Source organism: Humulus lupulus, chromosome 2, assembly GCF_963169125.1.
Source record: "Humulus lupulus chromosome 2, drHumLupu1.1, whole genome shotgun sequence".
In the NCBI taxonomy this organism is placed as follows: Eukaryota; Viridiplantae; Streptophyta; class Magnoliopsida; order Rosales; family Cannabaceae; genus Humulus; species Humulus lupulus.
Window position 1 is genome coordinate 268,508,729 of NC_084794.1, and position 18,357 is coordinate 268,527,085.

General features: G+C 39.5%; 1 non-coding gene across 1 annotated transcript; it reads left to right on the top strand.

The window, feature by feature from the left end:
- Nucleotides 1-11,920: 11,920 nt before the first annotated feature.
- On the top strand, nt 11,921-12,027 carry LOC133820119 (small nucleolar RNA R71). Its single transcript, XR_009886552.1, has one exon. It is a non-coding gene; the product is annotated as a small nucleolar RNA R71 (small nucleolar RNA).
- The last annotated feature ends 6,330 nt before the right edge of the window (nt 12,028-18,357 follow it).

The following is an 18,357-nucleotide window of genomic DNA, read 5'->3' on the forward strand; positions in this document are numbered from 1 at the left end:
TTCGTTCTCGTCGAATACTTGCCGGAAAGAAGCATAATCAAGCAGGAGGCACTACTTATTGAGTTAGGAGATACATGGATGACCCCTATTATTAACTATCTCAACCAAGGAGTAGTACCCAGTGATTGGAACAAAGCAAGGAATTTGGTGAGAAAAGATGCACGATATATGATAGTCAAAGGGGTCCTGTACTGATGAGGGCACTCCCTACCACTGCTAAGGTGTGCTACACCAGACCAATCAAAGCTATTAATGATTGAAGTACATGAGGGGTTTTGTGGAGATCATGTTGGGGGCAGAGCCTATCAAAGAAAATCCTAAGGCAAGGATACTTCTGGCCGACGATGAATGAAGACTCGATGGAGTATGTGAGAAGGTGCCACAAATGTCAGATGTTCTCAAAGATACCCCAGGAGACACCTAATGAATTAACACAAATGCAAAGCCCTTGGCCCTTTGCTATATGGGGAATCGACCTGATTGGGAAGCTACCCACAGCCAGGGGAGAAGTCCAATTTATTGTTGTAGTCATAGACTACTTCCCTAAATGGACTGAAGCATAACCGCTCACCACCATCACCTCGAAGAAAGTCTTAGACTTTGTGATGAAGAGTATCATATGTCGATTCGGTATACTGAAGAAGATAGTCTTGGAAAATGGTACTCAATTCGACAGTAATATGTTCACCGACTTTTGTACGAGGCATGGAATCACAAAGAGATTTTCCTTGGTAGCACACCCCCAAGCCAATGGTCAAGTAGAAGCAGTGAACAAGACTATCAAAGACACTCTGAAGAAACTGCTTGAACAAGCCAAAGGAGCTTGGCCAGAAATACTTCGGAAGGTCCTATGGTCACATTGAACAATGACTCAAACAACAACATGCCATACACCATTCTCTTCGGCGTTTGGGTTTGAAGCCATGTTACCAGTTGAACTCACTCCTCCATCGCATAGACGAGAGACATACAATCAAGGAAGGAACCATCAACTAATAGAAGAGTAACTTGATTTAATCGAAGAAAGGCGAGAAAAGGAAAGTCTCAGAGTAGCAGCACACAACAAAAAGTGGCCAGATACTTCAACTCCAGGGTGAAAGATCGAAAATTCCAAGATGGGGACTTAGTACTCAGGAGAGTGTTCCTAAACACTAAGGGCACTACAGCAAGGGTACTAGGACCTAATTGGGAATGGTCATACCTTGTGGAGGAGGTGATCTCACTAGGGACATACCAGATAGCTCGACTGAATGGAGAACTAATAAAAAACTACTAGAATGGTGAACGCCTCTGCTGGTACTATCAGTGAAGCTGTTCAGAGGCGACACAAAGTTTAATTTGCAATTTTATTATTTTTGAATTATTTATGTAACAACTATTGTGCTTATAATGAATGAATGAATTTAATTTCTTAAGTTTTGCTTAATTCCTTAAATTTCTTTCAATGAGGGATGGTCACTTTAGACTTGTCAACCCAATCAGATCATATTCGATTCTAGTCCTTGAGGGACCTATCGACCCACAAGATCCAAACAAGAGACTAGTCCGAGGACCTGTCGCCATTATGGATCATGCTCGATCTTGGTTCTTGAAGTGCCTATCGACCCATATGATTCAAAAGAGAGACTGGTCCTAGGACCTTGTCACCAAATTATTTGATCATGTTCGATCCTGGTTCTTAAGGAACATGCCAACCCACACGATCAACAAGAGAGACCGGTCCTGGACCTTGTCGCCAAATTTCTTGATCATGTTCATTCCTGGTTCTTGGGGAACGTGTTGACCCATACGTTCAACAAAAGAGACTGGTCCGAGGAACAGTCACAATTATTTGATCATGTTCGATTCTGGTCCTTGATGGGCTTATCGACCCATAAGATCCAAACAAGAGACTGGTCCGAGGACCATTCGCGATTATTTGATCATGTTAGATCCTGGTTCTTGAAGAACCTATCGACCTATACGATCAACAAAAGAGACTGGTCCAAGGAACAGTCGCCATTATTTGATCATGGTTCTTGAGGAACCTATCGATCCATAAGATCAACAAAAGAGACTGGTCTGAGGACCAGCCGACATTATTTAATCTTGTTCGATCATGGTTGTTGAGGAACCTATCGACCATACGATCAAAAAAGAGACTTGTCTGAAGACCAGTCACCATCATCGGATCATAATTGAATCTGGTCCTCGAGAGACCGATCGATAATTTGGTCTAAGACTCGTTACAGGCTCGGTTAGCCCATTAAGACCCGATTGGTCCAATTTTGACACTTTTGTCTACAATCATTATAACGAGTACACGAGAGATTATGTAGATTGTGATCGACACTTGCTACACAAGCTGCATCTGTGTATAGGTATCATTACTGTTGCGATATTTTTGCTATGCAAGTGCACACAGTCGCAAATTCGTAATAAATTGGTAAAACCAAGTATCGTCCTCAAGGACTGATTTATCAATTACCAGTGAATTAGTTTCTTGTTCTATTTGATGAATTGATATTCTTGATTTTTGTAAATACAGCAAAGGAAACTATAAATTGCAGAAACAATAATTGAAAATTGAATGGAATAACAACTAATAGAAAAACTTTTAATTTAATCACTAAGAAACAATTAGGATATTCAATCTCATCAACTATCCTCCCTATTATTCCCTAATGCAAAGTGTGAATTCTTCTTCTTTTTACCTAATTCAATTAACAAGTTGATACAGCATCCTATAATCATACTATGAATTATAAACTCAACCTAGGTGACAATTTCCTATATTTCTATGGTAAATTGAACCACACAGGTAGCATTAATCTCAACAACTTAATAACAGTTACACAATTAATTCAGATACTTTCGTTCTAAATTAGAATTATGTCCAATATAACCACAGCATAATTAAATTTCACTTCTCAAATTTTGACTTAAAAACATATGTAAATGACTAAAGTTCAATAATCATTCTATAAGAACAGGTTATATGGAATTGAAGAAGATTGAAGAAGAAGAATATTAAAATTGCATTAGTTCATAACAGGGATTCAAGTGATTCAATTAAACATCCTAAATAGAAAATTAGTTCATAGCCATAGTGCTAATCACAACAAAAATTAAAGATAACATCAGGAAAAGAAGAAAAACATGTAAAAATACTCTAAGCTTGAGCCTTCAAAACCAGAACTTCTCTCCCTCGTCCGTACGTGCCCTTTTCGTCTCCTTTTCGCCATATTAAAACCTAGGATTTCAAATTTTAAAGAGGCGGGCCGCGGCTCTACATACACTATGCCGCGGCCCGTGTCCAATTTCCTGGGCAAAAAGCCCTCTCTATGCCGCGACATCAGTCAGCCATGCCGCGGCCCGCGTCGACGAGTTCTGGGCAAAATGCCCATCTATGCCGCAACTCTCTTTAGCCATGCCGCGGCCCGAGGATTTCCTTGAAACCATTGGTTCTGTTTCCCACCTAGCTGCGGCTCCACTTTGCTCATGCCGTGGCTCTTTAGGGATTTCTCAATTCTTCAAGTTTTCATCCCAAAATTTCACCAACACTTCAAAATTATGTTGACAACCATTCTTTATCAAAATATGATGAAAAACTTGGTTATTTCTTCCCTTTCTTTGGCATTTTCTTCCACATGCTCAATTCTTCTTGATATTCACAAAGACAAACAAACAAAGCATAAACCCGCACTAAATGAAAGAAAAACGAAATAAAAGACTACTAAAAACATCACCAAAACATGATAAAAACTAGACTCAACAAACTCCCCCAAACTTAACCTTTACTCGCCCTCGAGTAAAGACCAAGTTAAACTAACAAAAAGAAACAAACACAAAACGGACAAGCTAAACCATCATTACCATCTACACTGCTTTGCCAAACTCATGAAATCTCAATTGCAATATTTATAACCAGAATTTCAGCTCAATTTCCTTAAAGTCCAATTTGTAAAGCTCAATTAGGGAAATCAATAATATATCACGAAAATGACCACAACACTTGGACTCTATCATATGTGCTCAACTCATTCCAGACAATTCCACAAACCAATTCTTCAATATGCTTGCATTACTTGACCTTCTCCACTAATGTCAACAACACGTGTTTTGAAATCAAAAGGACTTTCACAGGTTATAGCGTTAGGCTTAGGCAAGGGTAGATAAAATTATCATTTAGGCTTAATCGTTACCATAAGCATAAAACCTTAAAACCAGCCAAATTTCTCTTCACCACACCAATAATCACCCTTATATACAATTAGAGAGAGAGAGAGATTACATCACTTTCATCATTTTCTTCTTTTCTTTTTGTATCATTTTTTTTTTCAAATCACACTCCCCCAAACTTAATATTTTCTATATATAATCAAGGAGTGTGAAAAAGTGAATTTTTTTTCTTTCTATTTTCTTAAAAACTACTCCCTCTCTTCTTTTTGTACAATCATACTACATTCAAATCATACCAAAACCTCACTATTTTCCATTCTACTTTCCCACAAATTATATGCTTATGATAACAAAGGAAAAGGAAACATAATGAAGTTAAGAAATTTAGGCTCAAATAGTATAATCAAGAACAAAAACAAAGTTTAAGGCTCAAAAAGGGTAACTAAGGATAATTAAATCAAGGTTGGCTTGAAAGGCACAATCGATCCAATAAAATTGCCTAAATCACTTTTCTAAACACACGTCATCAAGGATTTCGCCTCAAAGGCCAAATAATGCAAGTTCTATCAAATTCAAATTGTCATTCCACCAACCCTATTCACACACATATAATAAAATCCAAAATGTTTCATTTTCAAGACATTAAAAATTCCCCACAAAACTTTTAAATTAAACTCTAAAACAATTGAACCAAGCACACAGTTGAATTCAATTTCCTTTTCACGAGCAAAGACAAAGCAACAACAGACACGAATGATGGTTTAACAATTACACTCAACAACACAGAAAATAACACAACAGACTAAAAACTAAACTAAGCAACGCACAAAACAAAAATAAAATAAAATAAGCTCCCCCCCAAACGTAAGATGCACATTGTCCCCAATGTGATAAAGAAAAGGACAAGGGAAGAGAACTTACCTGATGCCACATCAGTATGGCGGAGGAGGTGGTGGAGGCGGCCACAAGTATGGAGAGTACTGTGGCGGAGGAGTGAAGTAACTCTCATCAGCAGAGCTCACAGTCCACCTCGTTACTAAAGCATTCAACTCCTCAATGTGAACCCGCCCATACTCTTTTTGTTGGACCATGAAGTCATTATAGTGCTGATTTTGCGCATGATGCGATTGGATTAAGTATTGATTTTTCTGAATAAGGTAATCCAATCGAGCATGCGTGCGCTGCGTGTGCTCATCAATCGGTCCACCAATAGCCAAATTCGAAGGCGGGTTACTGGGACCTGCTTCATCTGCTTCCTCCTCCTCAGCTTGATCGATGTCCACTGTGTCATCAGCCCGGTTGCGCTTATTTTGCTGGCTAGAGGCAGGCGGCGTAAGAGAGGCTGAAGGGAAAGCCGTAAACATAGTCTGATTGATTGCCCCCATTGGCCTCCCGACTAGATCGCTTGGGTAGACTGGTACCTCATAAGTGTTGCATAGGGTCGAGAGGAAGGTACCATGGGCGACACCAGCTATAGTATTGAATCTGCCGATGTTGCGAATGCTATAGCGAATTATTCGGCTAACATCAACTTTCATTTGGGCCATGATAGCATACACCAGCAAGCAGCGCTCTCTATCAATAGAAGACAGATGAGAGGTCGGCAGTAAACGTGAACTCACAAAATAAACCCACGCCTTCGTAATTGGATTGAGCTGCCACCTGTACAACTCTTTGGGATTTCCATTATGATAGTTGAAACGGGCCCCTTCCACACTCAAAACTGCAGCCACAGCATCATAGTCTGGCTCCTCAAAATGGGCCAACTGCCAATGTTCATCCTCTTGTGCAGACAATGAAGGGAGGCCCAGTAATTGGTTAAATGAATAAGATGTTGTAGGCACCAATTTACCCCTGATAAAATTGTTCTGTTCTGCATCAAGAAATAGGAAGTTGGCAAAGAATTCATAAATCTGAGAGCAGTTGGCTGATCCCACATAAGTAGAGTCACATAGGAAACCCCAATTACGTCGCAATATTTCAGCTTTGATAATATCATAAGCAGGGTTTTGTACAACAGTGGCCTCATTAAGCTCAAACCCCCTTTCCCTTACCACCAATCTCTTATGAATCTTTTTAAACAAATCAGCTGCTTCCTTATTGACAAATAAATTCGTGTCATAATCAGCCGGGGCAGGTGGTGTTGGTGGTGGTTGAGTGCGGGATGAGGAGGCTTTCTTTGAGGAGGTACCTCTAGGGGGATTTCTCTTAGGACCCATAGTTTCTTTCAAAACAAGAATAAACTAAACCCCCAAATAGGATTTCAAGAACTTGAGTACAATTTCCCTTTGGTGTTACTCCCCCAAAACTTTCTGATTAACAAAATCAACAGCCCAAACACTAATTCCCAGAAAAACAATTGACAAACCCCTTAAACGTCTCACAAGAAAAGCATAGAGCAATCCACAATACCACAATGCAATCTAGTCTCCAATCAAAAGCACTAGAATAGATAGGAGACATTTACTTGAATGGCACAAAAGTTCTTCTTTTTACCTCTTTGGCTGCTGGAAGTCTCAAGAATTAGAGAGAAAAAGAGGTTTGAGTAGGAGAACAAATTCTGAAAGTGATAATGACTGAGAATGTGGCCAATTTAGGGCTTTTTACCCTAATTTTCGGACTCGGGCCGCGACATTACTTTGACCATGCCGCGGCCCGCATAAAATCTCCAGTGTATAATGTCGCGGCATCATGATACCTATGCTGCGGCCCGCCTCGATATTCTGGGAAAAACTGGGGTTCAATGCCGCGGCCCTCCGCATCCATGCCACGGCCCGCCCTTATACTTCAAAATTCGTGGGCCTTTGGAACCCCCAATGCCGCGGCCCTTAAGGATTTTCTATTTTTTTGATTTTTTTTTAAATTTTTTTTGATTTTTCACGTTTTTCACGATTCTAAAAGTCCAAAAACAAACCAAATATCCACTGTTTACAAATACAAAAGTAAAATAAATAACAAGTAAAACATAGGGTGCCTCCTACAACCACTGTCATTAACGTCATTTAGCCGGACGCTGAACCCCTCTTCAGAGAGGCTACAGAAGGAGGATAGACTTCGCTTGATCAAAACTACCACCTAAGTAGGGCTTCAATCTCTGACCATTGACTTTAAAAGAATCACTTGAGTTTCCCCGAACTTCTACAGAACCATATGGAAAAACTTGAACAACAGTGAATGGCCTTGACCATCTTGACTTCAATTTGCCAGGAAACAGTCGCAGTCTTGAATTGAAAAGAAGTACCTGCTGCCCTGGTTGGAACTCTTTTCTGATTAAGTTCTTGTCATGCCAAGCCTTTGTTCTTTCTTTATAAATCTTGGCATTCTCATAAGCCTCATTTCTGAACTCGTCAAGTTCATTCAGTTGCAACAGCCTTCGTTCACTAGTGGCACTCCAATCAAAATTCAACTTTTTCATAGCCCAGAATGCCCTATGTTCCAATTCAACTGGTAGATGACATGCTTTACCAAACACCAACCTGTAAGGAGACATGCCTATTAGTGTTTTGAATGCAGTTCTGTAAGCCCAAATCGCATCATCTAACTTTTTCGACCAATTTTTCCTTGAACTGTCAACGGTCTTCTCAAGGATGCTTTTGATTTCTCTGTTTGAAACTTCAGCTTGCCCATTTGATTGAGGATGGTAAGGCAAAGCTTTTCGGTGATAAACTCCATAACGAGCCAGCAATGCATCCAGTTGCTTATTCACAAAGTGTTTCCCTTCATCACTAATCAGAGCTCGGGGAGTGCCAAATCTAGTAAACATATGTTTATGAAGAAAATTAAGCACAGTTTTACCGTCATTGGCTCTAGTTGCTGCAGCCTCCACCCATTTGGATACATAATCCACTGCCAATAGAATATATTCATTTTTCTAATATGGTGGAAAAGGCCCCATGAAATCGATGCCTCATACATCAAACAGTTCCACTTCAAGAATCCCCTGTAAAGGCATTTCATTTCTCCTCGAAATATTACCAGTTCGCTGACATCTATCACAAGCCTTGACAAAAACATTGGCATCCTTGAATAATGAAGGCCAATAAAAACCACTTTGTAATACCTTAGCCGCCGTTCTTGATGCTCCAAAGTGCCCTCCACATTGTTGAGTATGACAGTGATTAAGAATGGACTGCATCTCTTCTTCAGGAACACACCTTCTGATAATCTAGTCAACACAGTGCCTATAGAGAATAGGTTCCTCCCAATAGTAATGTTTCACCTCAGAAAAGAATCTCTTTAATTGCTGCTTTGACATCTCAGGAGGCACAATCTTGGCAACCAAGAAATTCACTATGTCAGCAAACCAAGGGACAACTAAAGTCTCACTTACCCCAAACAACTGCTCATTAGGAAAGTGATCATTGATTTGCACTGCTTTCTTATTTTCAGTCTCCCCCACCTCAAGTCTAGAGAGATGATCAGCTACCACATTCTCGCTGCCCTTCTTGTCACGAATCTCCATGTCAAATTCTTGAAGCAAAAGAATCCATCTAATCAGGCGCAGCTTGGCATCTTTCTTTGACATCAAGTATTTAATGGCAGAGTGATCAATGTAGAAAATCACTTTGTTACCAATCATATATGGTCTGAATTTATCACAAGCAAACACAATAGCTAGCAACTCTTTTTCTGTAGTGGCATAATTCAGCTGAGCATCATTTAGAGTCCGACTAGCATAGTAAATAGACCTGAATACCTTGTCAATCCGCTGTCCTAGAACTGCCCCTACTGCGTAATCACTGGCATCACACATCAACTCAAAAGGAAATTCCCAATTCGGAGCTATCACAATTGGATCAGAAATAAGCTTTTCTTTCAAGAAATTGAATGCCCTCAAACATTCATCATTAAAATCAAAGACAACTCCGTTCATAAGCATATTTGAGGGAGGCTTGGACACTTTAGAGAAATCTTTTATGAATCTCCGATAGATACCATCGTGACCAAGAAAACTTCTAACTCCTTTGATTGAAACTGGTGGAGGCAGCTTTTCAATGGTAGAAATTTTTGCTCTATCTACCTCAATTCCCTCACTTGAAATTTTATGGCCAAGAACAATCCCTTCTTTCACCATAAAATGGCATTTCTCCCAGTTCAGCACCAGATTTTCCATCTCACAACGACACAGCACGTTCTCCAAGTTACCCAAACAGAGGTCGAATGATGAACCAAATACAGCGAAATCATCCATGAATATCTCAATACACCGGTCTACCATGTCTGAAAATATGGCCATCATACATCGTTGAAATGTTGCAGGGGCATTGCATAGTCCAAATGGCATTCTCCTGAAAGCAAATGTGCCATAAGGACATGTGAAGGTTGTTTTCTCTTGATCCTCTGGTGCAATAGTGATCTGATGATACCCAGAATACCCATCCAAGAAACAGTAGTAGCTATGGCCTGCCAATCTGTCAAGCATCTAATCAAGGAAAGGCAAAGGAAAATGATCCTTCCTTGTTGCCTTATTGTGCTTGCGGTAGTCTATACAAATCCGCCACCCCGTTACAGTCCTTGTTGGAATGAGTTCATTGTTCTCATTTTTCACCATAGTCATTCCACCCTTCTTAGGTACCACTTGCACAGGGCTCACCCATGCGCTATCAGAAATTGGGTAGATTACCCCAACATCCAACCATTTAAGAATTTGGTCCAATACTACTTCCTTCATAGCTGGATTGAGTCTTCTCTGGGCCTCTATGGATGGCTTGCTATTCTCCTCCAACAAAATTTTATGCATCACTGTCGATGGGCTGATTGCTCTAATATCTACCAAGGTCCACCCAATGGCCAATTTATGCTCCCTTAGAACCCTCAACAGTTTCTCCAATTCTACCTTTGACAGGTCAGCTAACACAATGATAGGTAAAGTTTCATTCTCTCCCAAATAAGCATAGCGCAAGTGATCTGGGAGGACCTTTAATTCCAACGGCGGTGGCTGTTGAATGGAGGTTAGCGGTTTATCAGTCGCATCTGCTAATTCTTGAAACTTCTTCCAATATGGTAAGAAGGAGTTTATCCAATTTACACATTCTCTGATCTCAGCATCATCATCATCATCGCCCTCATCACCCAATAATACTGCCTCTAAGGCATCACTGCTCATCCTTCTCTTGGAGACTGCCTTTTCTATCACATTCACACTAAAGCAATTGTCACTAGCCACCAGATACTTCGTAGACTTGAAGACATTAAAGACCACCTCATCTCCTTGAACTCTAAGCTTAAGCTCTCCTTTGTGAACATCAATAAGAGCTTGGCCTGTGGCAAGAAATGGCCTACCAAGAATAATTAGGACATCTGTGTCCTCCTCCATGTCCAGAATGATAAAGTCAGCTGGAAATATGAACTTATCCACCTTCACAAGAACATCCTCAATAATACCTCGTGGATGTGTTAACGATCGGTCTGCGAGCTGTAAAGTGACAGTTGTTGGTTTTGCCTCCCCCAAACCAAGTATTTTAAACACAGATAAGGACATCAGATTGATACTTACCCCAAGATCACATAAGGCGTGCTTACATTCAAACTTGCCAATGGTGCAAGGTATGGTGAAACTCCTCGAATCTCTCAGCTTTTGGGGTAACTTCCTTTGTAAAATAGCGCTGCACTCTTCAGTGAGTGCTACAGTCTCATAGTCCTTCATCCTTCTTTTCTTTGACAGAATCTCCTTCATAAATTTAACATAGCTGGGCATCTGCTCCAAGGCCTCAGCAAAAGGAATGTTAATGTGCAGTTTTTAAACACCTCAAGAAACTTAGAAAACTGTTTATCAAGTGTAGTCTTTCTAAGCCTCTGAGGGTATGGAACTCGAACTGGCTGCTCAATAACAACTGGCGAAGTCTTTTCTGACTGCTGGTGGTCCTCAGTAACCCTTTCTGAATCAGACTGTGCACCCATCTCTTTATTCTGAACCACTGCCTGTGGAGGTCTAGGCTACTCAGTTTGCTTCCCACTCCTCAGAGTAATTGCCTGAACTTGCTCCTTGGGGTTGACTTCAGTATTACTGGGCAAATTTCCTTGGGGTCTGTTATTGAGCATATTGGCCAACTGCCCAACTTGTGTCTCAAGGTTTCGAATAGAGGATATGGTCTCAGTCATAAATTGAGTCTGAGTATTAGTGAGAGTCAACAAGGCAGCTTGCAGTTCATTAGGCCTCTCAGGTTGAGGCATTGATTGTTGAGGCCTAGGCTATTGTGATGATGAAGCTTGATGCATAGGTGGCTGAGGCATGTTATTATGAAATTGGCCCTAAAACTGAGGTTGTTGGCCTTGATTATTCTTCCACGAAAAATTGGGATGATTTCGCCACCCAGGATTGTAAGTATTGGAGAATGGGTTATTGAGTGGCCTTTGAAAGTTTCCCACCGCTTGAACTTGAGCATGATCCACTGGGGTGTTATTATTCATACAGATAGGGCACTGATCGACAGAATGAGCACCACCACACATTTCACACCTCACTGCCATCTGAACCGCATTAGCAGATACACTGCTCTGTTGTAACTGCTTTGTCAAAGAGGCTACTTGTGCTGTTAGAGCAGTGATTGCATCCAGCTTATGCACCCCAGCTACCTTTCTGACTCCTGATGATCTTTCCTCAGACCACTGATGATTGTTTGTGGCCATGTCCTCTAGCAACTCATAAGCACCAGTTGCACTCTTGCTCATAAAAGTGCCACCTGCTGCAGCATCAATAATGGTTCTGGTTGTAGGACATAAACCATTGTAGAAATTCTGTACTAGCATCCACTGTTCAATGCCATGATGTGGACATCTTCTCAGAAGTTCCTTAAACCATTCCCAAGCTTCATACAGTGACTCTCTGTCATTCTGGCAAAAGTTATTGATCTCTCCCCTCAATTTAGCAGCTTTGGACGGAGGGAAGAATTTAGACAAAAATTTCTGAGCTAGATCTTTCCAGGTGACAATAGAATTTTGCTGCAGCGAGTTCAGCCAACTTTTGGCTCTGTCCCTCAGAGAAAATGGGAAAAGCCTCAGCTTAATTGCATCGTCACTCACCCCATTATATCTGAAGGTTCCACACAACTCCAGAAAATTGGACAAATGGGTGTGAGGATCTTTAGAAGGTAACCCATTGAATTGAACAGAGGACTGCACCATTTGTAGAATAGCAGGCTTGATTTCGAAATCGTTGGCCTCTACAGCTGGTGGGCGTATACTATTTTGTACTCCCGTCAGATTGGGTAGCACATAATCTCTCAGGCTCCTCTTAGCATTGTTCTGAGCCTGATCCCCTTCTACAACTCCAAGAATTAGAACATTCCTGCCATCCCCTTCATTCTGTGCCATCTTCACAGATTTTTGGGCCTCCCTCTTGTTCTTTCTGATTTGCTTACAAGACTTTTCAATCTCAGGATTAAGAGGAACAAGTGTGTCTTTTCCTTTTCTGCCACGCATATACCAAAATTCACCTGAGATAGACAAAATAAGCAACTAAACAGATTAGAAACAAGAGAAATTAAAATCAAATTAGAATAAAAATTAATTAGACTGATATTGATAATTATTTTCAGTCCCTGGCAACGGCGCCAAAAACATGTTGCGATATTTTTGCTATGCAAGTGCACACAGTCGCAAATTCGTAATAAATTGGTAAAACCAAGTATCGTCCTCAAGGACTGATTTATCAATTACCAGTCAATTAATTTCTTGTTATATTTGATGAATTGAAATTCTTGATTTTTGTAAATACAGCAAAGGAAACTATAAATTGCAGAAACAATAATTGAAAATTGAATGGAATAACAACTAATAGGAAAACTTTTAATTTAATCACTGAGAAACAATTAGGATATTCAATCTCATCAACTATCCTCCCTATTATTCCCTAATGCAAAGTGTGAATTCTTCTTCTTTTTACCTAATTCAATTAACAAGTTGATACAGTAGCCTATAATCATACTATGAATTATAAACTCAACCTAGGTGACAATTTCCTATATTTCTATGGTAAATTGAACCACACAGGTAGCATTAATCTAAACAACATAATAACAGTTACACAGTTAATTCAGATACTTTCGTTCTAAATTAGAATTATGTCCAATATAACCACAGCAGAATTAAATCTCACTTCTCAGATTTTGACTTAAAAACATATGTAAATGACTAAAGTTCAATAATCATTCTATAAGAACATGCTATATGGAATTGAAGAAGATTGAAGAAGAAGAATATTAAAATTGCATTAGTTCATAACAGGGATTCAAGTGATTCAATTAAACATCCTAAATAGAAAATTAGTTCATAGCCATAGTGCTAATCACAACAAAAATTAAAGATAACATCAGGAAAAGAAGAAAAACATGTAAAAATACTCTAAGCTTGAGCCTTCAAAACTAGCACTTCTCTCCCTCGTCCGTACGTGCCCTTTTCGTCTCCTTTTCGCCATATTAAAACCTAGGATTTCAAATTTTAAAGAGGCGGGCCGCGGCTCTACATACACTATGCCACGGCCCGTGTCCAATTTCCTGGGAAAAAAGCCCTCTCCATGCCGCGGCATCAGTCAACCATGTCGCGGCCCGCGTTGATGAGTTCTGGGCAAAATGCCCATCTATGCCGCGGCTCTCTTTAGCCATGTTGCGGCCCGAGGATTTCCTTGAAACCATTGGTTCTGTTTCCCACCTAGCCGCAGCTCCACTTTGCTCATGCCGTGGCTCTAAAGGGATTTCTCAATTCTTCAAGTTTTCATCCCAAAATTTCACCAACACTTCTAAATTATGTTGAGAACCATTCTTTATCAAAATATGATGAAAACTTGGTTATTTCTTCCCTTTCTTTGGCATTTTCTTCCACATGCTCAATTCTTCCTGATATTCACAAAGACAGACAAACAAAGCATAAACCCGCACTAAATGAAAGAAAAACAAAATAAAATACTACTAAAAACATCACCAAAACATGATAAAAACAAGACTCAACAATTACTATTGAGTATGAAACCATCGCTCGACTACTAATGAGGGACAAGCATTTGCTGCTTGCATCATTGGGTGAAAATGATAGTATTATGTGTCTAAACGCTCGAAGCTAGGAATGTTCAAGTAGCAAGTGACCAAGGCTTTTAAACCCATGATCACTTGGGGGCATACAGTACATACTGATTGGGGTATACGCAAGCAATGAGGACGTGACCCTAAGTATTAAGCAAGCTCAAGTTTTTCTAGGACATTTGTTCATAACATGTGTTCCAAAAGTGTAAAAAACAAAAAAAGAAAAAGGCATTGGTAGGGAGACTCCTAGCCATGTCCCTTATAGGGTGGTCGACCTGACCGTTTTGGTCATGGTACTTTGTGAAGTATCGTACTACTCACATTACCATGGTTGTTAGCATGAAAAACGTAAAGGAGTAAGGTTAGTATGGCGCATGAAATACATGTGTTCAGAGTATACTTATACCTGTACCAATAAGGGTTGTGAGTTGATATACTTAGTAAGCAGTGGAAATAAAAAATTTCAATCAATACGCTGAGTACTCATAGAAAAAAAGCATAAAGGCATAAATTTTGGTATGTAAAATATGTCAAGTACAAGGTGCCCAACCAATGGCACAAAAGGAAAGATAAAGAATAAATAACTAAAAGAAAACTAACTAGGGTGAGGAGTATAATCTAAAAGTCTGCCCTAAGCCTTGATAGCCTCACGAGCTAGACACTTCTTAAGCTCCTTCACTCGCGTCTTCTTGGGGAGGAAATCCAAGTTCAGATTTTTGTTGGACTTCCTGATCAAGTAGAAGCAAGAGAAGGAAGTCTCTGAATACTCCTCTCGTGCCTTGTCCCGGACAACCTTGACCTCTTTCTCCTTCTCGAAAAGAGCAGCCTTCCATAGTTAGTCCATTTCAGCAATCAACTTCTCTTTCTCAGCTTCAAATAGTTTAAGCTGATCGACAACTTTCCCCTCCACCTGGGTTACCCTGAGAGCTAACTCGGTCACTTCCTACTGTTTGAGCTCCACGGTACTGCGGAGAGTACTGATCTCTTCATCTTTTAAAGCAATGTCTGCATCCCTAGAGCCAAGAATGCGCCTAAGGTCTAGTACCTTATGGCAGACAACTTCAAACTCAGAGCGAAGGTTGGAAAATGTAGAGGTATACTCCACAAACTTATCACGGAAATAGGAGACCAACATCAACGCCTGCAAAAGACATACAAGTGTTAGATAAAATCAACACACAAGCTAACCAGACAAAAAGAAAACTTTAGAGGACTTACACTTTGAATGTCAAGGGGTGACTTTATGAGAATGGTGCTCAAGTCCTCATTCTTAATCCCATTAAAAACTTTTGTCGTCTACTCCAGATGGGATGCTTGGTCCATAATGGCACCTAAATTTCATATGGCAGACTGGTGTGGCTTAGATAAGGGAGCAGGCGCAAAGGAAGAGGCACTTGCATCAGTGATACTAGGAGGAGCCGGCATAGGCAGGGATGGCTCTACCTCTGTGACAGGACTAAACGCCAATGGAGTCGAGGGAGGCGCCTCGGGAGGGGCCACTATTATTGGCTCAGGCTCAACCCTGGCCCTTTTGGCCACTCGGATGGAAGGGCTAGTCTTGGTTGGAGTCGACATTTGTTGGGTGTGAACAAACCCGAGCATATGTGAACCTGGATAGGAAGATCAAATATTAGCAGGATATCAAACACACACGAAACATGAAGTAAAGATGATAAAAAGTTGAAACTTTTGAATGAGATTCGGGTTGGAAGATGGCTTCATCAAAGACATCTGAAGTAAGCAGTGAGTGTGCGGATGCACCCATCTCACCACCCTTCTGCCCAGCTAGCATGGGCGAAAATGGTACCTTCTCAATATGAATAGGCCCCGATGAGTCTATGGCGTTCAGGAGCTCGATACCATCTTCATCCAGAACATCGGCGATAGTAAGGTTCTCTAAAGTAACAAGAACCTTCACGTTCTTCTCCTCATGGGTCATGGAAATCAATGGCTTGGCCCTAAAAGCCATGGCATGGGTCGGGAGTGGTCTATAAAAAGGCTTGACGTGCATAAACTTGGAGTAGTTTGCCTCTACATCTTTAGTGAAAAAATAGTTGTCGGCATATCTAAACGCCTTGCTGTTTCCAAAAATCTCTTCCAAGAAGGTGTCGGTACCCTTGCTCATATAATGGTGGAAGTGGAAGTACCCCGAGTTTCACTGAGAAGGTTCGTCTTCAGATCAAACAAGTAGTGGATCTCATGAGGTACAACGCGGATAGCACCAAGATAGCATTGGGAGCCAACAGTGAAGGAATAATATTGAAATAATCCACCACACTCCAGAAATACAAATGAAAGGGAAGTAGGGCGCCATACTTAATAGTAGAGCATGTCCAAGCGCAAATACCCAAAGGGGGGGTCCTCAGCTCTGTCGTCCGGACCACGGATAACGATGGAAACGCTAGAAAGGTCGAAGGCCTTCCTTAAGTTCTTTACCTTGTCTTCAGGCATGTCAGAGACAACCTCTTTGAACCAAATCACCTCATAATAAGCAGGGCGAGGCTTCTCAACCAGTTTCCACACTACAAGAAAAAATACTTTTAATAACACCAAAAATGTGTTATCAAAACATACCATAACACTTTTTGATGTGTTAAGACCGACTATGTTATTGTAGGTCAGTTTACATTACAAAACACTTTATCATTGTTATACAGATGTGTTATTATACTGTCAACGATAACACACTTTCTTTGTTATTTTAATAAATAGATAAGTGTTTAATTACATTATTTATAGTCGATTATATAACACATTTCAACACTTATAAATTTGTGTTATACTACACTTTAGTATAACACATTTTTTGTGTTATACTACACTTTAGTATAACACATTTTTTGTGTTATACTACACTTTAGCATAACACATTTTTTGTGTTATATAATGAAGTTTGCATAACATAATTATTTACTTATAAAAAAGTGTTATTGTAATAGATATTATAACACATTTTTCATATTATTTTAATATTTAGATAAGTTTAAATTCTCATTATATATTCATTTATATAACACTAATTTATTTTATTCTATTATATTTTTATTTTTTATTTATATAATTAAAATTAGCTTTCTAATATATACTAGTATCATCAAATGAACTTGATTTTCAAATAACAAAAAGTAAAAAGCATTCAACATTGTATTAACAATCCACAAATTAGTTTAAAACATTCAACACTGTCATGAACAACAAAATGTTCTTTAAGTATTCAAGTAGTCTTAAATATTCAACATATTGAAAAGTTACTACTTTCAGCACAAAATATTGAAGAGTTTAATTTTTTACATAATAACACGTCAAAATTTAAGTAGTTGCACACTCATTACTATTTGATAGGAAAAAAACATGCAATTGAAGTTGCTTCATTGTACCAGCCACAATGATCTGATCTTCACTTCCAATTCTAGCAAAACCAACACACTCCGTGTCTTCATTGCAAACTCCAATGCAACATAATACAACAACATTCAATGTTAAATTGATAAACTAAGTCTGATTTAGTTCTTTGAAATTCAAAGTTAAGACATGAGTGAGTTATAGAGTAATAGTAGTAGTTCTCATTACCAGATTCTACTTTTGCATGCATAACTTCCAGGAGCTACTCAATGGCAGTCTTTATTGTCATGTACCTAGGTGGTTCATACTGCTTCTTCCCTCTAAAATTAAACAAGAAATATAGAGAAAAAATCAGAACCTGCATGCATTAATTTAAAGAGCCAATCCTAGGAAGCCACAAACAGAGAAAAACTCAGAATCTGCATGCATAGGAAGATCATGAAATTTCTAGGAAGTACGAAGAATAAATGTAGAAAGACGGCTCTGATGTACTGACCTGTTCAAAAAATAAAAGTGTTACTCAATTATCAACACATAAAAAGCATAGAACAGCAAGATTCAATTGCTACTGCAAAAGCAGAAAACATAGAAACAAATGACCAAAACTCCTGACAAGAGAACTGCATGTACCATTAAACACCATTCTACAGATAAAGAGCTGGTTAATTGCTAAGGTAATTATTGATACGCAATTGATGAACCAGCCGTAACATACATAGCACAAAGTTCGTACACACAAAGAAGAGCAACAGCTAAAAGTAAAAGAACAACAACAACTCTTGTAGAAGTAAAATTCAGTGAAATGTGAGTGAAACTTTCTGAAGTCAGGTGGCCAGAC